The sequence below is a fragment of the Giraffa tippelskirchi genome, chromosome 5, assembly GCF_054371585.1.
Source record: "Giraffa tippelskirchi isolate mGirTip1 chromosome 5, T2T-mGirTip1v1.2.pri, whole genome shotgun sequence".
Classification (NCBI taxonomy): Eukaryota; Metazoa; Chordata; class Mammalia; order Artiodactyla; family Giraffidae; genus Giraffa; species Giraffa tippelskirchi.
The window spans coordinates 21,071,362-21,094,399 of NC_137279.1; the positions used below are offsets into that span (position 1 = coordinate 21,071,362).

The 23,038-nt window shown below is 40.3% G+C and overlaps 1 long non-coding RNA gene across 9 annotated transcripts in view; it reads left to right on the forward strand.

The window, feature by feature from the left end:
* Nucleotides 1-23,038, forward strand: part of LOC145507395 (uncharacterized) — a 721,493-nt gene that overhangs the window by 193,583 nt on the left and 504,872 nt on the right. The window contains exon 4 of one of the 9 annotated variants that reach the window (XR_014054819.1): nucleotides 16,023-16,159. The exons of the other annotated variants lie outside the window; for them this stretch is intronic. This is a non-coding gene — a long non-coding RNA (uncharacterized LOC145507395). The remainder of the gene's footprint in view (nucleotides 1-16,022; nucleotides 16,160-23,038) is intronic. 9 annotated transcript variants of the gene reach the window in all.

Genomic DNA, 23,038 nt, shown 5'->3' on the forward strand with positions numbered 1-23,038 from the left:
TTATGTTTATCTAGTTTCAGAATCAAAATTACATTTTCTCATAAGATGAGCTAGGTGAAGTTTCCCTCTTTTGCTATTTTTTAGAAGCAGTGCTTAAAACTGGAATTCATCATCTCTTGAGAATTTTATAGAACTCTTCTATAAACTATTATGCTAGTTTTGGGATAGAAAAGTCATTGAATTTCTTTTATAGCTCTTAACTGGTTTCTTTAAGCTCCCCAAATCTTGTTGCTATAACTTGGACACCTACAAATTTTTAGTCTTTTATTCATTTCATCAGAGTTTTCAAATATACTCACCAACAGCTATTTCTTAATGTCTTTCTACCTCACTCCCATCCATCCATCCTAATTTCATGAGGAGGGCATGCAACATTCCTCTTTTTTTCCCTTGATCAGTATTGCCAGAGATTTATATTTTATTTTCATTATGAGACAAGCAAATTGTCTTTTGAATTTGTTAATCTTTCATTGTGTGTGTTCTCTATTTCATTGATTTTTGCCCTGCTATTATTTCCTGAGTTTTCATTTCCTTGGGTTTGCTCTACGGCTCTTTCCCCAACTTATTTAGTTACATGCTTAGCTAATTTACTTTTAACTTTTCTTATTTCCTGATCATTTATGTAAACCTATAAATTTTTCTGTAAGCATGACCTTACTAGTGTCCTGCAGAATTTGACAAGTGGTATTTTAATTATCATTCAGTCCTGAATATTTCTAAATTTCCTTTACCACTTCCCGTTTAACCCAAGAATTATTTGATAAAATGTGATTTCATTTATATAAAAATGTAAATTATCCTTTTGAAGATAATTTCTGTTTCATTGTGGTTGAAGTCTGATATTGTTCTTCAGTAATATATTGAGATTACTTTAAAGATCCAATATGTGGCCTATTTTTTGTAACTAGGATGTGATAAAAAGTATATTCTTTATTTATTGTTCCCATATATATTCTTCATATACTTAGTGTGTGTGTGCTCAGTTGCTAAGTTGTGTCTGACTCTTTGCGATCCCAGAGGCTGTAGCCCTCCAGGCTTCTCTGTGCATGGGATTTCCCAGGCAAGAATTTTCCTATCCCCGACTCTTCCCTCTAATGACACACAATATATCAGCATGTTCTTATGTTCTTATTTTTGCCTCCCTACCTTCTTGGCTGTTAATTAGGACCGACAACAGGGTTTTGTGATGTGTAAATATCCAGCACAATTCAGGACACAAAATAAGCATCTGATGACATTGTTCCTTTTTCTCCTTTAAAAGAAGTTTGTTTCCTTTAAAAGAAAATGTTTGTCTACTGTCATCCCCAAAGTAATGTCATTAACGGAAAGTTTTTCTGCTAAAATCATCAGTATCAATCAATTCATTTTTGAACTCCTATAAGGTGTTATAGCACATAAAAAAGAAAATGACACATGTACATCTGAAGAACAGTACCTCTCTGCTGTTATTTAACTGTGACAGATAAACAAGTTTGTGGCAGTCTGTATGACTTGGCTTGGGGCTTCCCGGTGGTAACAGTGGTTAAAGAACCCACCTGCCAAGGCAGGAGACGTAAGAGACAGGTTCGATCCCTGGGTTGGGAAGATCCCCTGGAGGAGGGCATGGCAACACACTCCAGCATTCTTGCCTGGGAAATCCCATGGGCAGAGGAATCTGGTGGGCTACAGTCCATAGGGTCTCAAAGAGTCGGACACAACTAAGTGACTTAGCACACAGATGACTTGACATATGTAAAGCATGGGTATGAAGGCATAGAAGACCCAGACCGAGCTTTAATTCCTCTTTCTCTTTTCCATAGGGTCTTCCTTTGCTTATTCAACAATGGTCAGATAGAAATGTTTAAAATCCCTCATCATGGCATCTAATTATGGCTGAGATTTAAATCAAGTGACTGTTATCTATTTTAATAAATACATTTTTTGTGAAAGATGTCTAGGATAAGTTTCTTCTTGTAGCCTCAGGATTCTAATAGATACAGGGATTCTACACCACATATTGGGTTTTATAGCTTAGACTGTTCTGGGATTTCTAACACAGGTTGGAACTCTCACTCATACTCATTGCAGTAGCTCCCTGGAGTTTTTTTAGTAACAAGGTGCTAATTTAGTAATAGCCCTGAGCATTTGTGAATATCCTGTTATAGATATTTTATAAGCATTAACCATTTAATCCTTTACAACTGGAAAGATCGATGCATAATCCCAATAATTCACTTGGGGAAACTGAGGATCTTCAATAACTCACCAAAGTCAGGTAACTAGCATAGGACAGAGCTGGGGTTTGAACTTGTCTGTGCTGACTCTGGTGCTTTTCTTCCTTTCACTGTACCGCAGCTGCTCCAATATGACTTTGAAAACTGGAAATGAGGGGGAAACTCCATACACACCTCTGAATCTCTTTCTTTTATTTCAACCCATTGTAAGGGGCTCGCTTACCCACCTTACCAAGGACACACATACATGGCTAAAAGGTCAGCACCCATCAAAATCATTTCACTTGTGATCTGAACTCCTATTGAAACACTGATCTCCTGAGAGAGGTAATGCTGGAGCGTTATGGCATTTCTTGGTGTCTAGATTACAGTTTGGCCTATATTTCCTTACTTGTTTTTCTTTCCCTAGTGTTGAGGTACAGCACGGGGCTGGGGGTAGGAGCTAGGCAGGGGAGGCAGGTCTGGCTTTACTTTTATTGGCTGTGAGGACCACGAAGAGCTTAAGAGGAGCAGGCTTCCTTGCTAAAGTTTGTTGCCAGCACTGCCTCTTGGGAGGCAGTGGGTGGGATGCGGGGAGGCCTGGGTTAGGACAGCCTTGATGGGTGAGGAGAAGATGCTGGGGCAAATGATGAGAAGAGGCCACTTTGTTTGTTTATTATGAATCATTTCAAAAAGGTAAAGGCAAGAGACAGAGACTGTAATGGTGAAAAGGAGATAGCACAGCCCGGAGCCCAGGCTCAGCTTCCCAGGGCATCTCCATCTGTCCCAGGGAGGCTGGTGCCTGCTGTCACTGACTCTTGCTCCCAAAGCCAATCTCTCTCTTAAGAGGCTCCGAATCTCCCAAGAGCCAAGGAGTGCAGTACATATTCCTGAAAGTCACAGTGACAGGTGGGAATGTAGCCAAATGCCCTACACCATCCATTTATCATTCCATGTAACGGGCTGCTGTTGTGCAAGGTTCCTGTGGGCCAGCTCTCCCAGCCAGTTCCTTAGTATCCCCACCTTCTTCAGGGAGCTGACAGTTTTACCTTGACCGACCTTGGGGTGGGGTTGTGAACAGTTCCCGAGAAGTGGATCAACTGTGTCAGAGACTCTGCCTACTGTTTTATTTTGTGCTACACATACAGAGTAAACTCATTTCATTTCCACGATAACTCTTTACAGAAAGTTAGATATAATTTTCCCTATTTTACAATAACTGAGGTCTAGGAAGTTGTGAGTTCCCTAGGACTCCTCAGGACCACTAAGTGGTAAGAGTGGGATTCAAACTCATCTTTGGCTCCTTGTCTTCTTTCTGGTGACATGGATCTCTCTCAGCTGTGCTGTTCACCCCATTGAGAGGACAGCCCCTCCCTAGCCCTTTAGAAATGTGAACAATAATGATAATGATGAACAAGGATGGTGATCATCCCAGCAAGAATGAATAAACCTTCCATTGAAAGCTCTTGGAATTTGTTTGAATTTCCTCTTGTCTGAGTTACAGAAATTAATGAGCTGCTAGATCTGGACCTGGTGTGCCTTGATAAAAGAACTTATTTTTAGTGCTTTAGCATTTAAAAGGATCAGTTATAATTTCGTGCTTATAATAACACTAAATAAGGGCCTGTATTTGTCTAGCATAATTGGAAGAAGCAAAGGAAAGGGGAAACAGTTACTTCCAAACAAATGGCATGACTGCTTCTTGCGAGAAATTGGAAGATAGAGAAACTCCCCAATGAAACAAACAGCCGGTATTTAATTATCTTCCACGGAGAGCATTTCCCACAGACCAGAGATGGCCTTTAGGAACACAAAGTCGCACCCAGCTAGGCTGGGAGTGTGTGGGTGGCTATGGGGGTTAGAAGGCGGGGCAGGGTTGTTTCAGTTAAGGAGTGATGATGTCCGTGAACAGCTTACTTGAGTTGCCTTAGGACCAGAGAGAAGGCACAGGAGTGCCGGTCCTTCCCTTTTTTTTTTACTGTCTCGGGGATGATTTATTGACTTGTCCTTTTGTCTTTAACCTCACTGTCTTCGAGGCCTCTGAGAACACGGTAGCTGAAATAAAGAAGGATGGGAGAAGGTTAAAGCCTAGGATGTAGTAAATGCACTACTCTCCCAGACTTCCAGATCAGCCCAGGGTCACTAAGTCTCATCCCTCCCTTGCTCTCTGCCCGGAGCCTTTTTGTTGAGCACCCTCCTTACAGGCAGCACCTGGGGCTCCGCCCTCTCGTGGCCACACCCCTTTCGTGGCCACACCCCTCTCCCCATAATCTGCACCCAGTCCTTCATTTGCCAGTCTCTTTCTCCCACAGTAAAATTTTTTGCTCTCTTTGTGCATTTGCATTTCTGCTGACTGCTAAGATCAGTTTAATTTCATGGGTGTCATTTCCTTCAAGAAATCTCTCTCTGTGCAGCAGCCCATCGAATCCCCGATAAAACATATTTTCCTACGGTAATGATTTTATGGGCCCATAAGTCATGAATTTATTATGATCTCAGCTCCTGCTGCTGATTGCTGTAAAATGCAAAGTAATTAACAGTGAGCGGTAGCAGTTATTCCCACCTGGTAACGTGTTCCTTCGTTCGCTGATGGGTTTGATTAAAGTAATGACTAAAGAGTAAAACCCCGCTGTAAAATATTAGCATGATTAATACTGTATCCTAAATAAGAAACAAAACTAGCGGGCACGGTCGGAGAAATTAAAAAAAAAAATGTATACACACAATCCTTCCTCTTCCACACTCTCCCCCTCCCTTAAGCAGTTGTTCTGGCTCATTTAGGGTAAGTCTTGCTTCTATTAAATAATGTATGGCTTCCAAGGCTAGGGGCTGGCTAACAGAGCATGTTGCACACTTTTCATAACATCTTAAGTGCTGGTGTTAATTTTTTCCCCTTTCCTCTTTGATGCGCAGAATGGAGATTAGATGGCAATGTACTTCGGACTACAGCCTAGATATCAGTGACAGGGTCCCCTTCATTTCTGCATGGGGCATGGGTCTTCATGGTCCATTTGAGACAAGAGCAAAAGGAGCTTTGGTGACTTTGCTTCTCTCCTTGACTAGCTGGAGCCTGGATAAAGCTCTGTGGGAGTTTAGGGAAAGGATTACTAGGGTGATCCCCAACCAGAGAGCTACAAATGAAGCTGATGACCTTCAACTTTAGCTTTCATAATGTTAGAAAAAACCTCTAGTGTTGGACTGTTCTGTGGAGAAACATATATGCCTTCTCGGTGCTTGAACACTTCATTGTCCTTATTCCTAGTGCTATAAAGAGGTGCAACTTTCTTGAAGCCTCACTTTTCCTGAAGATCGCGTTGGAGGTCCTCTTGACTGTGGGATTGGAGCAGTTCTCTGTGTGGAACTCCAGATCGTCTATACCTCTCAACTCTGAGGAGAATTGAGGGACTGTCAACAAGGCACAGCCCTCCTGAAGTAGCTGTGGGCAGGTGGAGGTTGACCTGGGGCTGAGGGTGAGCTGGAGGAGATGGCCTGCCAAGGGAGGTCTTGGAGAGAGGGGAGAGGTATGCCTTTGCCTTCCTCCAGTTTCTCTGAAATTAATTTCACACCTACCTCTGTGGGCTGGGGGAGACAGAGACAGAGAGATATAGGAATATATGTGCAGTAGGAGGACTCTCAAGCATTTGACTCAGGAAAAATTTAGGAGCATCTTTGTTGTGAGAGAATTGATTGGCCAAGTGCTGAAAGACAGTCTCTGGGGAGACAGGAGCCCATTTCTTTAACTCATTGTGAGTGCGTGCTAAGTCTCTTCAGTTGTGTCCAACTCTTTGCCTTCCTTGTGGACTCTAGCCTGCCAGACTCCTTTGTCCATGGGGATTCTCCAGGCAAGAATATTGGAGTGGGTTGCCATGCCCTCCTCCAGGTGATCTTCCCAACCCGGGGATTGAACCCGTGTCTCTTATGTCTCCTCCATTGGCCGGTGGATTCTTTACCACCTGGGAAGTCCCTAGATGCCTATTATATGCCAGGCACGGGACTATAGTCTGTGTCATTAAGAAACTCCCAGGTTAAAAACTCAACTAAGAGAGAAGATGATAAAGAAAACCTCATGGGCAAAAGCATAAGTAAAAGAAGAAATGGGGACATTGGGACTCTTGGTCATCATGAGGGGCTGGAGAGAGAAAGCCATACTGCTGCATAGGGGACAGAGGCGGATGACAGGTGGTCCACTTTGTGAGTTTGGAAGGGAAGAGACCGTCTCTTATGGGAGCAGTGGACATCATTTTTCTGACCCGTAGCCACAGAGAGCATGGAGAATTGTGCCATCAGTTTACACCTCTCCTTGGTTTAGGGAACTTTCTTGGTGGCTCAGATGGTAAAGAATCTGCCTCCAAAAGCAGGATACCTGGTTTCCATCCCTGGGTCAGGAAGATCCCCTGGAGAAAGAAATGGCAGTCCACTCCAGTATTCTTGCCTGGGAAATCCCATGGAGAGAAGAGCCTGGAGGGCTACAGTTTATGGAGTCGCAAAGAGTCGGACACAACTAAGTGACTTTCACTTCATTTCGTTTGTTGGTTTAGAAGAGCTCAAAGCACTTCAAAGTACAAGATCCTTGTTGGAGGAGAAGTGATGGACAGATGTATGTGGAGCTTTCTTAATGATTTGGGGCCCTAATTCTGAAGAAGGAAATGATTTGTTCAAAGCTGCTCTTAGTAAGGGGCTGGTGTGAGGTCAGACCCCATGTCTCCCCCATTAACCAGTCATGCCCATTTGCTTAATGGATTATGCTTCAGATGCCAGGTTTCTGGAGGCCATGCTGCCAAGCTGACAGGCCACCAAACTGGGTTTGAGCAAACTACAAACAATGGCAATTTTCACAGCCCTGTTGTGAGTCCCTGGAATAATATCACATGGGCTGCCTGGGAAAGAATCTGACAGAAAGGCATCAGACGTTTTTTTTTTTTTTTTGCTGCACTAAAAACGATAGCTGCTTCCAAAGTGCACGGTATTTTCCTAATCAAGGATGAAGCCGTGATGAGGTGAGGTTGGGGGTTAGGTGAGAGTAAATCGGTCTCTAAAAATACTTTTTTCCTCTTCTCTAAATTAAGTAGAAACCCCTTGTTGCATGATATTTCAGAAATAATACAATAGACATGTGCCTTTCTGCCTTTACTCCTGGAGCCCTTGCTTCTCAGGGGTAGAGGAAGGAAGAGTTATGGGGATCGAGGTGCTGGCAACCGGGAAGATAAACGCAAAGCCCTCCCTCTCTCCACCGCTGAGCAGGTCAAAAAATGATTGCGTTGGGTGTGAAGGATTTATGTCTGCCGTGAGTCAGTCAGAGTGTCGGGGTAAATCAAGGCTGACATTTTTAGCATCTGGGAAAAAAAAGCAATTGCATTTTATGTCTACATTTTGCTCGGCTAATCAAGGTGCGGAAGAGACAGTCTGCCTGGGGAAACTTTTCCACTTTTTATTATTTAGGTAGGGTTTGGTTTGCCCCATAGAAACACGAAGCGAATCTATAAAGGCCTCAGTTTAGAGTCAGGAAGAAAGGAAAAGGCCCTCCCTGTCACATTTGATTTGGAGAGAAGTTGGAAAAATGTATCAATGGCTGAGGAAGGAGATTTGGGGAGGAGCTGGACATGGGGGGTGTCCGAGCAGTCTTACAAAGAAGTGAAGAGTCATCTTTGCAAAGAGTTTTTCTCTCACTGAGTCTCCAACAGGACCTAGGATATACTAGAACTATTAGAAAACAACTAGCTTGACATTTTAACTAAATTAGCCAGCTGCTAATTGATCGCTTGTTAGTCCTTTAACTGAAGCAACCAGCGAAATAACTAGTAGATGAGATGGAGCTGCTGAAGCAGTTGATGTATATTGACATAGTTGAAAATCAAGCCACAGTTAATGTGTGCAAGGGGAAAAGAAAAACGAACAAATTCACTAGTCATATTTCTTTTTAGCTTTCCATTTTCAAGGCTAATTATTGGTTTATCTATGTGCTTTGCCTTCATAAATAAGAATGTATTTGGATTTCAAAAGTCTTCTATTTTGCACCAGGGACTAGATTCAGCAAATATACTTTCATATGTTAGTGGATAGTAATCACGATAGCTAACTTTTCTTGAGAGGGAGGGATTTCTCATCAAATCTCCTTTGCCTCAGGAGAGGGTTACAATCTCTGTTCTACAGAAGGGGAAACTGAAGCTTAGAGAGGTTGACTCCTATACTTGAGGTTGTATCTGGCTCTTCCTAGCTGCTGCTGCTGCTGCTAAGTCGCTTCAGTTGTGTCCGACTCTGTGCGACCCCATAGACGGCAGCCTACCAGGCTCCCCTGTCCCTGGGATTCTCCAGGCAAGAACACTGGAGTGGGTTGCCATTTCCTTCTCCATTGCATGAAAGTGAAAAGTGAAAGTGAAGTCGTTCAGTCGTGTCCGACTCTTAGCGACCCCATGGACTGCAGCCTACCAGGCTCCTTCGTCCATGGATTTTCCAGGCAAGAGTACTGGAGTGGGGTGCCATCACCTTCTCCGTCTTCCTAGCTGGTAAGAGCTAAAAAGTTCTTTGAACAGGGGCAATTTTGCCTCCACAACCCTCATCCCTAACTTCTATGTGTGCTGCATAAGAGTTGATCTTAGCAGAGATGCACAGTTATACTAACAATGTTCGGACCAAGAGCTTTTATGAAAACACACCTCGTTAATAACTAGATTTTCCTTTTCATGGCCCTGAAAAAACTTGGAAACTAGCCACAGGTACTGAAAGTGTGAGATGATGATGGTAATAGCTAAAATGTGTTACTTACCTGGGCTTCCCTGATAGATCAGTGGTAAAGAATCTGCCTGTCAATGCAGGGGATGTGGGCTCAATCCTTGGGTTGGGAAAATCCCCTGGAGAAGGAAATGGCAACCCATTCCAGTATTCTTGCCTGGAAATCCTTATGGACAGAGGGGCCTGGTAGGCTACAGTCCATAGGGTCGCAAAAAATCATACATGACTTAGCAACTGAACAACAACAACTTGCTTATTTGTCATATGCCAGACACCATGTTAAGCTCCTTATACTTACTTACTCACAGTGTCCATAGTCCTAAAATGTCACCCAGTTATGAACCTAAGCTTCAGATGAAGAAATTGAGGGCCCAAGAAGTTCAGAAGTTTGGAAAATTTCCATACATTTAACTAAGAAGCCAGGATAGGAAGTCAAGAAAACGAGATGGCATCAGAGCTCAGTGCTGCTAGGTTGTGCTAGTAATGGCTTGGCCAGGCCGGGATGTGTTTGGGTGAGACAGGAGTATTGGCAGTAGTTCGTTCATTACCTTCCTTCTTGTGTATGTGGGTCCTCAAACGATTACTTTGTGGTGTCTGATTTAAGAGACTTGTAAGTTTTCTTACAAACAATTAAAACTCTTGGGATTTCTCTGGTGGCTCAGATGGTAAAGAATCTGCCTGCAATGTGGGAACCCAGGGTTTGAACTTTGGGTCAGGAAGATCATCTGGAGGAGGGAATGGCTACCTGCTCCAGTAGTCTGAGTTTTCTTGCAAACAATTAAAACTCTTCCTTTATTAGCACATATTTGGTTTAAAAAGAAAGGGTCAATAAAACTGGAAGAAAAGAAAAAAAACTTTCAAAAAAAAAGACAAAGAAGAAAATACTTGTCCATCCTAAAGGAAATCAGTCCTGAATATTCACTGGAAGGACTGATGCTGAAGCTGAAACTCCAATACTTTGGCCACCTGATGCAAAGAGCTGACTCATTTGAAAAGACCCTGATGCTGGGAAAGATTGACTGAGGGAGGAGAAGGGGAAAACAGAGGATGAGATGGTTGGATGGCATCACTGACTGACTCAACGGACATGAGTTTTAGTAAGCTCTGGGAGTTGGTGATGGACAGGGGGACCTGGCATGCTGCAGTCCATGGGGTCGCAGAGTCAGACATGACTGAACTGAACTGAAGAAAATTCTATCTGAGATTTCAATCACTGCTTCCCTTCTTAGGGCCCTAGGACCCCTAGATGTCCTAGAAGGGGGTACAGGGATCTTAAAGTTATCTTCAGTATATCAAAAAGTCAAACTAAAATTGATTTACAGATAATAAGGCATCTTAGTGTAAGTCAAACAGCAGGTTCATGGAGTTATATTTGCTCAGTGAGGTAATGCTGATTATTGCATACTGATTGTTCTTTGATGAATAAAGATAGGGGAATATTCTTTAATAAAGGTCGTCAATTAGACAACAAATATATTAACAAATAAGAAACCTCATAAGGAAAAGAATAAAAAGTCTTTGGTGACAGAAAGCCTAGGAGCTCCTGATACAAAGGTTATTTTTTCTTTTTGTTCTTTATGGCTTGACTATTTGTTGGAAATGTTAGCAAAATAGCTTTCAAAGCCCAATGAGATAATTTATGTAAAGTGTTATGCAAATACTAGCTTTTTTGTTATTAATATTAACAGTAATAGTCATGATAATGATCTTGCTGTGGAGCAGGTGAAATTGCATCAAGAACCTTAATTTTAAAACTTTTCCTGAGTAGAGATTTGTTCTCTTTTATATCAAATCTCGTGTTAGTGCAGGTGTGCCCTGTATGGTGTGTGCTATGTGCTCCCGTGTGTGTTGACTGTGTGTGTCACACTGTGTGTGCATGTGTACACACACACATGCCACAGTTTTGTGAAAATGCTGTAGCCTCCACCCCCTGTGTCGTCTTGTGCAGCTGCATATTACAAAATTCTTTGAAAACGTATTTGAAAGGGTGATGAAGCATTTGGGTTGTGCTGTGGGTTTTCACTCCCAAATTTTTGCCATTAATTAGACAAACCTCCCCACCAAGTCCTCCTAAGGAGGCTGAAGGATCTGGGAGAAGCTAGACCTGAGAATCTGGCCGTCTTTATCTGGGGCCTGTGCCTCTGAACACAAGGTGGTTTGAATGTCACAATGAGGCTGTGAAATTGGTGTCTCAGGTACGCCTCCAACACATACCACTATGGACTTGACTTAATGCTTCCTTTTTAACTAGTTGTTTTGATGCGCTGTGGAGACAGTCTGAGTCACACTATTAATTGGGCAGAGATTAGCACATAATCAAATCACATCTGCTTAAAAAATAGTCAGAGCCCTCTTTATTAAAATAGAATAAAGTGTAAATTGATCTATAGCAATTTGACTCTGCACTCCCAGTTAAGAAAAGGATATTGAGTGGAATGAGATTGGTACCTACTTTGTTATCAATCTTTGTTATCAATCTCTTCTTAGTCTGTCTCTGTAGTTCCTTTTTCTTATTTCAAAGAAAGCCTTGATAGTCCTCACACGGCTCTCTGAGGTTTGGTCTGTCCACACCTTCTCTGCCTGCCTCATCAGTTCCTTCTACTGCTGCCTCACTCCGGCTCCAATTCAGGCACATTATTTACCATCAGCAGGCAAAGAGGCCTCCTGAACACCCCAGTTTACTCTGCGTGTTCACTTCTTACTCTAGACCTCTCCTCTGCTTCTCTCTTTTTAAATTGAATTGTTAATTCTTGGCCATGCTGTGTGGGATCTTTGTTTCCAGACCAGGGATCAGTCCTGCATTGGAAGCAGGAAGTCTTAACCACTGGACCACCAGGGAAGTCCTTGCTTGTCTCCTTTGCATGAAGTTAGCTGTCTTCTCTTGATCTGGCATGGGTACTACTGGTCCCTTTCCAGTATCTAAAGCCATAGGGCATCCCTCCCCGTCACCTACATGCACACATGAGCAGGTGTGTGGGTGAGGGCCCACTTACCAATCATTGTTGTTTCTTTCTTGTTCTGAAGCTCATTATTTATTACTCGCCTTTACGTAGACTAGGCCTCTTCAACACCATTTTTCACAGTGTACTAAAAATTTTGCCAGGGACTTAAAATAATTCCACCCGCCATCTTATTATTTCTATTATTTAGATTGACCAGGGTGGTCAAAGACAGTGTGTAGAGGTTTCTCATGAAGAGGAAGCACTACCATGGTCTCCAGGGCCTACAGGTTCACTGGGTTAGGCATTCAGTTAATAGGGGATATGAGTTGATTTGAATCAGTATTTTTCTTCACAGCAATCTTGGCAGCTTTAGGAATTTGGAGCATGGAATAAAATGGTGGCTGAAAAGACAGTCCAAGTGACCACTGCTATCCACTTCACAGCACAGCAAAAAAGTGAGAAGGTTTTAGGCTTTTGAGTGTGACATGTATGCAAATGCTGACTCCTGTTGTTTTACCTGTGTGACCTCTAAGTCTCAGTTTCCTAACCCATAAACTAGCAATGGTGATACCTACCTCACAGGTGGTTATTAGGAAAAAAATGAGATGATATGTTTAAAGCCGATCACAGGACACACTGTAGGTCCATGGATGTCATGAGCTAAAGTAGATTATCAGAGAGATAGATATCCTTGAAATGAAAGTGTTACTTTCACTCTCAGTCATATCCAACTCTTTCGACCCCATGAACTGTACTACCAAACTCCTCTGTCCATGGAATTCTCCAGGCAAGAATACTGGAGTGGGTAGCCATTCCTTTCTCCAGGGGATCTTCCCAACCCAGCGATCAAACCTGGGTCTCCCACATTGCAGGCAGATTCTTTACTATCTGAGCCACCAGAGAAGCCCTTTGGGGCAATGTAAAACTTAAATTATTAACACAGCCATTCCTCAAATGAATTCTGAACACTGAAAACAGATGAGCATGGAACTGCCGGAAATGAAATTCCTAAGGAAAGCATATCCTTTACTGCGAGCTGAGCCCTGCACTTCCTGGGATGCTCGGGGGACTTTGCCCCTTTGGTGGCAGGGAGGCAGAAGACCATGAGCTATCCCAGCTCATTTCTCGGCCTTCGAGCAGTGCCTCAGGTGGTAAAAAGACACAACTCAAATCTTTAGAAGTTGGGAGAAGGAACAGGAGAGAAGTCTCTACAAAGAACTGAGAGTCAGAAAAAGACTTAGGAGAGCTCCAGAAGGGTAACTTAAGAGAAGATCAGGTACCAAGGTCTGAAGGTTGAAACATGGGGGAAAAAAGGTGCAAACTTTGAGGCACTAGAAGGAAGAGTCAAAATACCTGTACCTGTTAGAATTCTGGTCTAAATCAATAAGGTAATAGGGATACATGAAGAGTCTTTAACTTCTGATGCCAGTTACAGAGGTATAGTGCTGTGTGTGTGTGTGTCTGTGTTTATATGCATGTGCACATACATGCAAAGGATGGTAATCCTCCTTGTGACAAATACTGGTTCCTCCAAGAGTGCCCTGGGTCCCATTCTTTCTTGCTTTCATCTTCAGGTTTTTGGTTTTTTTCTCTCTCCAGCATCATCAGTTTTTCATTTTCTTACTGCATCATACATATTTTCCAAGTTAAATCAAAATGAAGTCCTCTTTTGATTGCTTATTTGCTCTAACCAAAACCTCAATTCTCTGGTACCTTTTAAAATCAAATTTCTTCTAAAAGTTGTCAAATTGTGTTTTAATTATGTCCATTCATTCTTCAGTTCCCTCCTCTATCCTGAAGGTGGCTCAAGGTCACTGCCAACTTATTCATTGTGCCATCCAAGGGTCAGCTTTTCAGTCTTCATCTTCATCAGTCTCCTAGCCACCCTCTCCAGGGCTGGCCACACTCTTCTTGGCATGGTTCTCCCTTTCCTTCTGTGACACCACTTGTTTCCTGGTTGTCCTTTCCCCTTCTATTTCCTCCCTTCAGTATAGGCTCTCTGAGTGTGGCTATGCTCTAGGGCTTGGTTCTGCCTCTTCTCTCCATGCACTTATTTCCTATGTGATCTCTTCTACCCTTATAGCCCTAAATGCCCTCTATGTGCTAATGATATATACATTTATGTCTCCAGTCCAAAAATCTCTTCTGAGACTCAGACTCATATATCTACCTGGCTACCTGACATCTCTACCTGGATATCTCACAGACATCTCAAAAGAAAGATGTGAAAATGGAATTTTGCATTTTCCTTGCACACCTGTTCCCTTTTCAGAATATCCTCTCCCCATAAATGATGCCACCATCAGTGTAATTGTTTAAGCCTACAGTCCTCAAATTATGAACAGGTACTGCCATATCTATTGCATTCATTTTTTCAGTTAGCATTTATAGTTGATTCTCATTATTTGAGGCAGTTATGTGCTATGAAGTTGCTGAGAATACCAGTATAGTGAATACTGAACCATTGCTCCTAGGGAGATTACAGGCTTAGGTTCCTCTGAGCCTCTGGTCAAACATTCTTGCCAACTGCTGAATACATTCCATGTGTGTTTCTGTTCATAGACAACTTCTTTTATGTACATTGTTGATTTATCAACACTGTACTCATGGCCAACAGCGCTATCACTCTTGCCTGAATAAAGTTTATCTAAAACACGTATTTTCTCCGTAAGGTACATCACAGCCTTCTTGCACTTAGGAACACTAGAAAGCACTTGAGCACTATACTTGGGGACCATATTAAGCAGCAAAAGTACCAATGAAAAGCACACAAATGCAAGAAAGTGGCACAGAGTAGACAAGGAAAAAGATACCTCTATACAGCACGAGAGCTGAATAAGAAGGTGGAACATAGGTTATGGGCCATCAGCTAGGAACACATGTGTCAGGCAAATCAAAATTTTCACCTGTCGGCAAATTCTGTGAATGAGGGCATCAGTGCCACAAGTATCAATTTGGGGGTTTCATTTAGTGAGTAGATGAATTTGTACATATGGAATCTGTAAATAATGGATTCCAATATATTAATATTTATATACCAGATGCTATGCTAGTGAAGATAGACTGCTAACCAAAACATGCATGGTCTCTTCCATGGAAGGTATTCATTCTGACTCTGGAGTATGTATTTTGAACCCATCTGCTTTTCTCCAATTCCTCCCTCAACTACTCTAGTTCTTACCACCGATATTTCTCATTTGGGCCATTACTTATTAAGTAACCTCCTTCAGTTTTGCTCCTTGCAATCCCTTCTCCCAGCATGGCCAGGGTCATCCTTTCAAACATGAATTATGCCACTGTTTGCATTTTATCCATTAATGACTTCCTACTCACCTATCTACTGTGGCAGCAGTCTAGCTTACCTCTACAGTCTCATCTCAAACCACAGCCTCCCTTCGCTCATGTTCCCACTACACTGACATCCTTTTGGATACTGTGTGGCCAGGTTCTTTCCTGTCTCTGAGACTCTGCCCATACCTTTCTCTGTCTGTACCCAGATCACTCAGCACACTTTGATTCATCCTCAGGTTGGATACAAACTCTCTCCTTGCAGAAAAACCTTCCTTGAACATAAGATCTGCCTTGTTAGTCTCCATACAGATAGACCTTGTTTTTTTATTTTAAACTCCTTATAACGTATTTATATTTTTCCTTCTTACAAGTTTACTGTGTCATCCCTACTAAACTAATTCCATGAGGACATATACCATGTTTGCTCTGCTTAGTACTCATTCCTTGTATCTAGCCTGATTATATTAATCACATAATCAATATTATGAATGAATGAATTTAGTGAATTACTAAATGAATAGCTTAGAGTGTCAAAGGACCACTGTATATAGGCTTGTACCAGCTGAGGTAGAGAAGTCCCAGTATTGTCTTCATCCAAATTTCTCTTGTTATTTCCAGTCATCCTAGGCAGGTACATTCTATATTCTAGTTCCTTACTTTGGATTTATAATTTAGCATTTTTTAAGCTCCAGTAGTCCATCCTCTAATAAGCAGAACCAGATATTTGCCATAGCAGCCTACCTTCTTGGAGCAGGTTCCGAGTGCTCACTGCATCACCATGGTCCTAAAGAGTATTCCTAATGCTCTCCTAGCCAATCAGTGCCCCTGTGGTCCTTGCATACTCACCAATATATCTGGTTTACATTAGGTCCTCTCACAGGTGAGCAAGAGCTGTCAAGGTGACCGCATCTTCTGAACCATCACCTGAGTCTAAACTGCCCTGTTTATCATCTGTGACCCTAAAACACTGCAAATTGCACAAAGGAGAACTGATGTCAATTTTCAGTAAGTCCTCTTTGGGCCCAATATAAGGAAGAACTTCTAAAGTTGGCTAATTGAGTAGGTAGTGAGCACTCAGTCCTTTGAGGTGCTGACAGGCTACTGTCTGGAATGTGGAATGGGGATGATTGTATCTGATGAGTCAATAATCTTAGAGACGTCAGATTCTGGTCTGTGGACCACCCATGTCAGAATCGTCTGTGGATGGCTGCAGAGCAATGGGGTTGAGTAGTGCATGGGACAAGCTGCACATCTACACGTGGTGGCCTTGGTATGTTTGTTAATAATCATTTTCTGGACCCAGCCCCAAACTTTGACATAGGTGCTCTGGAGGATGCAACATGGAGAATCTCTGAAGCTTGAGCATTCTGGCCTAGAGAGTCTCTAAGTCTGTCTCCCACTTTCAGATTGTGGCCTTGTAATCTCATATATTCAGCATCCATTCAACAATTGTTGATGGAAAGCTTCTGAGTGTCAGTCATGGTTCTTGGCTTTAGATATTGTGATGATTAATTTTATGTGTCAACCTGGTTAGGCTATGGTACCCAGTTATTTAATTAAACACTTATCTAGATGTTCCTGTGGATGTATTTTGTAGATGTGGTTAACATCTATAATCAGTTTAAGCAAAGATAATATGGGTGGGCCTCATCTAATCAATTAAAAGCTTTAATTGCAAAATAGCCTTTTTGCAGAAGAAATTCTGCTTCAAGGCTAAAGACAAGAGACTAAAGACTTCAAGACAAAACTCTTTTGCTTCAGCTTCCAGCCTGCTGGTCTGCCTTACAGATTGTAGGCTTGCCAGGCCTCACAACTGCATTGGCCAGTACCTTAAATAAATCTCTCAAATATATGTAGGGTTGGCCAAAATGTTCATTCGTTTTTTTTCCATAACATGGCGCTGCTGCTAAGTCGCTTCAGTCGTGTCCGACTCTGTGCGACCCCATAGACGGCAGCCCACCAGGCTACGGCAGCCCACCAGGCTCCGCCATCCCTGGGATTCTCCAGGCAAGAACACTGGAGTGGGTTGCCATTTCCTTCTCCAGTGCATGAAAGGAAAAAGTGAAAGTGAAGTTGCTCAGTCATGTCCGACTCTTAGCAACCCCATGGACTGTGGCCTACCAGACTCCTCCGTCCATGGGATTTTCCAGGTGAGAGTACTGGAGTGGGGTGCCATTGCCTTCTCCTAAGATGGCTCTAGTAGCGCTTAGTTGCCTTTAACTTCATTCAAAACGATTTTGTTAGATTGTATTGTGACAGTTGTCCTATCAGCTTGCATTTTAAAAACCTTATCAAAATTGGTGACATTCTGTGTAGCCATTTTAATGAAGATGGAAGAAAAAAGTAACATTTTTAGTGTATTATGCTTTATTACTTCAAGAAAGGTAAAATGCAACTGAAATGCCAAAAAAAAAAAAAATGTGTAGTATATGGAGAATGTGCTGTGACTGACAGAATGTGTCAAAAAGTGGTTTGCAAAGTATTGAGCTGGAGATTTCTTGCTGGATGTTGCTACAATGTTTGTGGTAGACCAGTTGAAGTTGATAGTGATCAAATTGATACATTAAGTGAGAACAATAAATCATTATACCACTTGGGAGATAGCTGACATACTCAAAATATCCAAGTCAAGCATTGAAAATCATTTGCATCAGCTTGGTTATGTTCCTCACTTCGATGTTTGGGTTCCACATCAGTCACTCAGTCGTGTCTGACTCTTTGTGACCCCGTGGACTGCAGCCCGCCAGGCCTCCCTGTCCATCACCAACTCCCGGGTTGCACATAAATTAAGCTAAAAAAATCTTCTTGACCTTATTTCTACATGTGATTCTCTACTTAAATGTAGTGAAAATGTTCCATTTAAAACAAATTATGATGGGGAATGAAAAGCTAATACTGTACAATAATGTGGAATGGAAGAGATTGTAGGGCAAGCAACATAAAGCACCACCAACCACGCCAAAGGCTGTTCTTCATCCAAAGAAAGTAATATTGTGTACATGGTGGATTGGAAGGGAGCCCTCTATTATGAGCTCCTTTTGGAAAACCAAATGATTAATTCCAACAAGTACTGCTCCCAGTTAGACCAACTGAAAGCAGCACTTGACAAACATTCAGAATTAGTCAACAGAAAATGCATAATCTTCCATCAGAATACCGCAAGACCATATTTTTCTTTGGCCAGGCAAAAACTGTTACAGTTTTTTTAAAAAAAGAAAATTAAAAAAAAAAAAAAACTGTTACAGCTTGACTGGAAAGTTCTGATTCATCCTATGTATTCACCAGACACTGCACCTTCAAATTTCCATTTATTTCAATATTTATAAAATTCTCTTAATGGAAAAATATTTCAGTTCCCTAGAAGACTGTAAAAAGCACCAGTAAGAGACTCTAAAAGGTACCTTTTGCTCAAAAAGATAAAATTAGGAGAAGATGGAGTTATGCAGTTTCCTGAAAGATGACAGAAGGCAGTGGAACAAAATGGTAAATATGTTGTTCAATAAAGTTCTTGGTGAAAATGAAAAATATATCTTTTAATTTTTACTTAAGAACCAAAGGAACTTTTTGGCCAACCCAATACTTCACAATAAAAATATATCTTCTTTCTTTCTCTCTCTCTCTCTCTGCTTGATCCAGACATGGAGCAAAGAATGAAACAGTTTCTTATCTCATGAAGCTTAAAAATTAGGTTCCATAGAGGACTATTATGTTTTCAGCAGTTTAAAACTTATTTAAACTTCTTTATGACTAAGCGTTTATGGAGAAGGAAATGGCAACACACTCCAGTACTCTTGCCTAGAAAATTCCATGGACGGAGGAGCCTGGTAGGCTACAGTCCATGGGGTCGTGAAGAGTCGGACACGACTGAGCGATTTCGCTTTTACTTTTTACTTTCTTGCATTGGAGAAGGCAATGGCAACCCACTCCAGTGTTCTTGCCTGGAGAATCCCAGGGACGAGGGAGCCTGGTGGGCTGCCGTCTATGGGGTCGCACAGAGTCGGACATGGCTGAAGCGACTTAGCGGCAGCAGCATGACTTAGCGGCAGCAGCATGACTCAGCATATGGTCTATTTTGATGAACATACCCCAGGCTTGAAAAGACTATGTATTGTGATGTATTATGCAGCTGTAAGGTCAAGGTGGTTGAATGTCTGGTTTACATCATCTATGTCTCTCCTGGTTTTTTGTGTAAGAGTTTTATTAATTGTTGAGAGATGTGTGTTAAAATCTCCTCTATGTAGTGGAATTGTCTATTTCTCCTTTAATTCTATACATTTTTGGTTTTTGTGTTTTGTAGCTCTGCTATTAGTCACATGCCACATTGATGATTGTTATATCTTTTTGATGATACAGACAAATTGCTCCATTTGTCATTTTGAAATGTCCTTTATCTTTAATGTTACTTTTTTGTCTTGAAATCTATTTTATCAGATACTAAAATAGCCACTTGGGACTCCTTTCTACTATTTGTTTGTATATTTTTTCCATCCATTTACTTTCAACCTATCTATAATATTTATTTCTATTTCAAGTGGAATCTCTTATAGACAGCATATAGTTGGGTGTTGATTATTTTAATCTATTCTTTAAATTTCTGACTTATATTGAAAGGTTTAGTCCATTAAATTTAATGTAATTATTAATATTGTTTGGATTAATATTGTTTGGATTTTGGATTGGGGGCTGCCTTTTATTATTTTTCCTTTTCTACACTTTTTTGTTCCTTTGTTTCTCCTTTCATTCTTTCTTTTGAATTAAGTAAGTTTTAGAATTCCACATTAACTTATCTACTGAACTCCATCTTAAAAAGATTTTCTGTGGTGGTTCTAGGAACTATAATGTAAATTCTTAACTTTTCACAATTAAGTAAGAATTATTATCGTAGAAATTCAAGTAAAGTGTGGAAAATTTGCAAAAGTATGGGTGCATTTACCTCTCTCTACCATGCCTTTATGCTATGGTTGTCATATGTATTAAATCTATATAAACCCTGTGTTATATAAGTTTGTATATTGTTTTTTAATTAAAAGGAAAATAGTATTTTATATATATATATATTTGCTATTTCCAATGTTGTTTATTCCTTCCTAAGTATCTGTTATTATTTTAGACCCAAGAGTTTCCTTTACAATGTGTTATAGTGTAAATTTGCTGGTGATGAGTCCTCATTAAAAAAAAAAAAAAAAAAATCAGAAAATGCCTTAAAATTTTGCCTCATTCTTGAAGTGTAATTTTGCTCACCATGGAAGTCTGGGTTAACAGGTTTTCTTTTGGCACTTTAAAAATATTGTTTCATTATCTTTTGACTTGTAAAATTTTCAATAGGAAGGCTATGTAATTCTCATTTTTTGTTTTTTATGTAGTATATTGTTTCTCTCTGTTTGCAAGGTTTTGCATTGGTTTTTACAATGTGATTTTGATATATATATAGACATGGTTTTCTTTATAATTATTTTACTTAGGGCCTTGAGATTCTTAAATCTGTCATCACATCTGGGGAAAATTTGGTCAGTATTTCTTCAAACATCATCTTTTGCCACATTATCTTACCCCTCTTACTCTGGCAATCCAATTATGTCCAATTATACACTAGATGTTCTGACATTTTCCTCAGCTCTAGTTTTTTATTGTCTCCCCCATAGTCTTCAGATTAGATAATTTCTATTGATCTATCTTCATATTCCGTTTCCTCTGTCATCTCATTCTACTGTTAAACCCATCCTGTGAATTTTTAGATTTCAGAATCTGTTTTTTACCTGGTCCAAAATTTAAAATTAAAAAAAAAAATTCTCTGCTGAGATTTCCCTTCTCTTGTTCATTGTGAGCCGATTTTACTTTATAATATTGAACATAGTTATAAAGCTCCTTAAAAATCCTTCTCTGAAATGGAATCCTTCTATACTGTTGATGGTACAGCATTCTGTGAGGTGGTGCAGCCACTATGGAAAACAGTATGGACGTTCATTAGAAAAACTAAAAGTAGAATTACTGTATGATCCAGTAATCCCATTCCTGGGCATATATATGGAAAAGATGAAAATTCTAATTTGAAGATACAGGTACCCCAATGTTCGTAGCAGCACTATTTATAATAGCCAAGACATAGAAGTAACCTAAATGTCCACTGAAGATGAATGGATAAAGAAGATAGGCTATCAGTGTGTGTGTGTGTGTGTGTGTGTGTGTGTACACATGATGACCTATTACTCAGCCATAAACAAGAGTGAAATAATGCCATTGCAGCAACATAGATGGACCTAGAGATTATCATATTAAGTGAACTAATCAAAGAAAATATATGCTATACTATATGTGGAATCTAAAAAAAATGACACAAATGAATTCATTTACAAAAAAGAAACAGACTCACAAACTTAGAAAATGAATTTATGCTTACCAAAGGGGAAAGGGGGTGACAAAGGATAAATTAGGAGTTTTGGATTAGCATATACAAACTACTGTTAGAAAATGAATAAACAAGAAGGACCTATTGTTTGAAATGGAAAAGAATCCAAAAAGAGAATATGTATATATGTTTGAATATGAAAAAGAATTCATGATACACACACACATGTATCTGAATCACTTTGCTGTATACCAGAAACTAACACAACATTGTAAATAAAATGCACATCAATGAAAATAAATAAAATCCTTCTCTGCCAATGCCAACATTTGTGCCAATGTGTTAATCTCTGATAACATCTTTTCTTGCTTTTCAAATTTTCATGGTCCTTAGAACATCAAATAATTTTTATTTAACCCTCAACATTGTGGCTTTTTTGTTGTGGACACTCCAGATTCAGTTATATACCTCTGAAGAATGTTGACTTTTTGTTTTACCAGGCAGTTAATTTGGCTGGATTTAAACTGAAAATTCTGTCTGTTGGTCAACAGTCAAGTCCAGTTTTTATCCTTAGCCAAGCTGCTTTTGAGTCTGGCTGGCACTGCATAATTCTTTGGTGAGCCAGAGATTTGGGTAAGGTAGAGTTTGTGTACAAGATTTGGCACTCCATCTCTCTGGCCATTTTCTTTCTGAGATTCCCTCTTTCCAGTGGCAGTAGTTGCACCAAACTCTATCTTCTGAGTCTTCAGGCCAGAAGCATTGTTGTTATGTTTTGATTGGTTTAAACTACCTTATATAATTCTGGCTCTTCTTGTTATTGGAGTATAGTTGATTTACAGTGTTGTGTTAGTTTCAGTCATATAGCATGGTAATTTGGTTATATATATATGCATGTGTGTGTATACACACACATGTATACATATACTTTTTCAGATTCTTTTCCTTTATAGTTTGTTATAAGATATTAAGTATGATTCCCTGTGTTATACAGTAGGCCCTTGTTGGCTATCTGGTTTATAATAGTAGTGTGTATATGTTAATCCCAAACTCCTAAATTTATCCCTCCCTCTGCCCTTTTTTCTTTGGCAACCATAAGTTTGTTTTCTATGTCTGTGGGTCTATTTTTGTTTCATAAATAAGTCATTTGTATAATTTTGCTTAGATTTCACATATAAGTGAAATCATATGTTGCTTTTGTCTGGCTTACTTCACTTATTATGATAATCTCTAGGTTCATCATGTTGCTGCAAATATTTCACTCTTTTTTATGTCTGAGTAATATTCCATTGTATGTATGTATCACATCTTCTTTATCCATTCATCTGTTGATGGACATTTACGTTGCTTCCATGTTGTGACTATTGTAAATATGTGTTGTAATGAATATTGGGATGCATGTATTTTTCTGAATTATATTTTCTCTGGCTACATCTAGTTCATTATTAAAGTTGTGAAAATGGGAAACTCACTTCATGTAACTTTATTCTTCAAAGTCTTGTTGCCCCTCTGAATCTGACTGCTTTTGCTTTTCACTATCT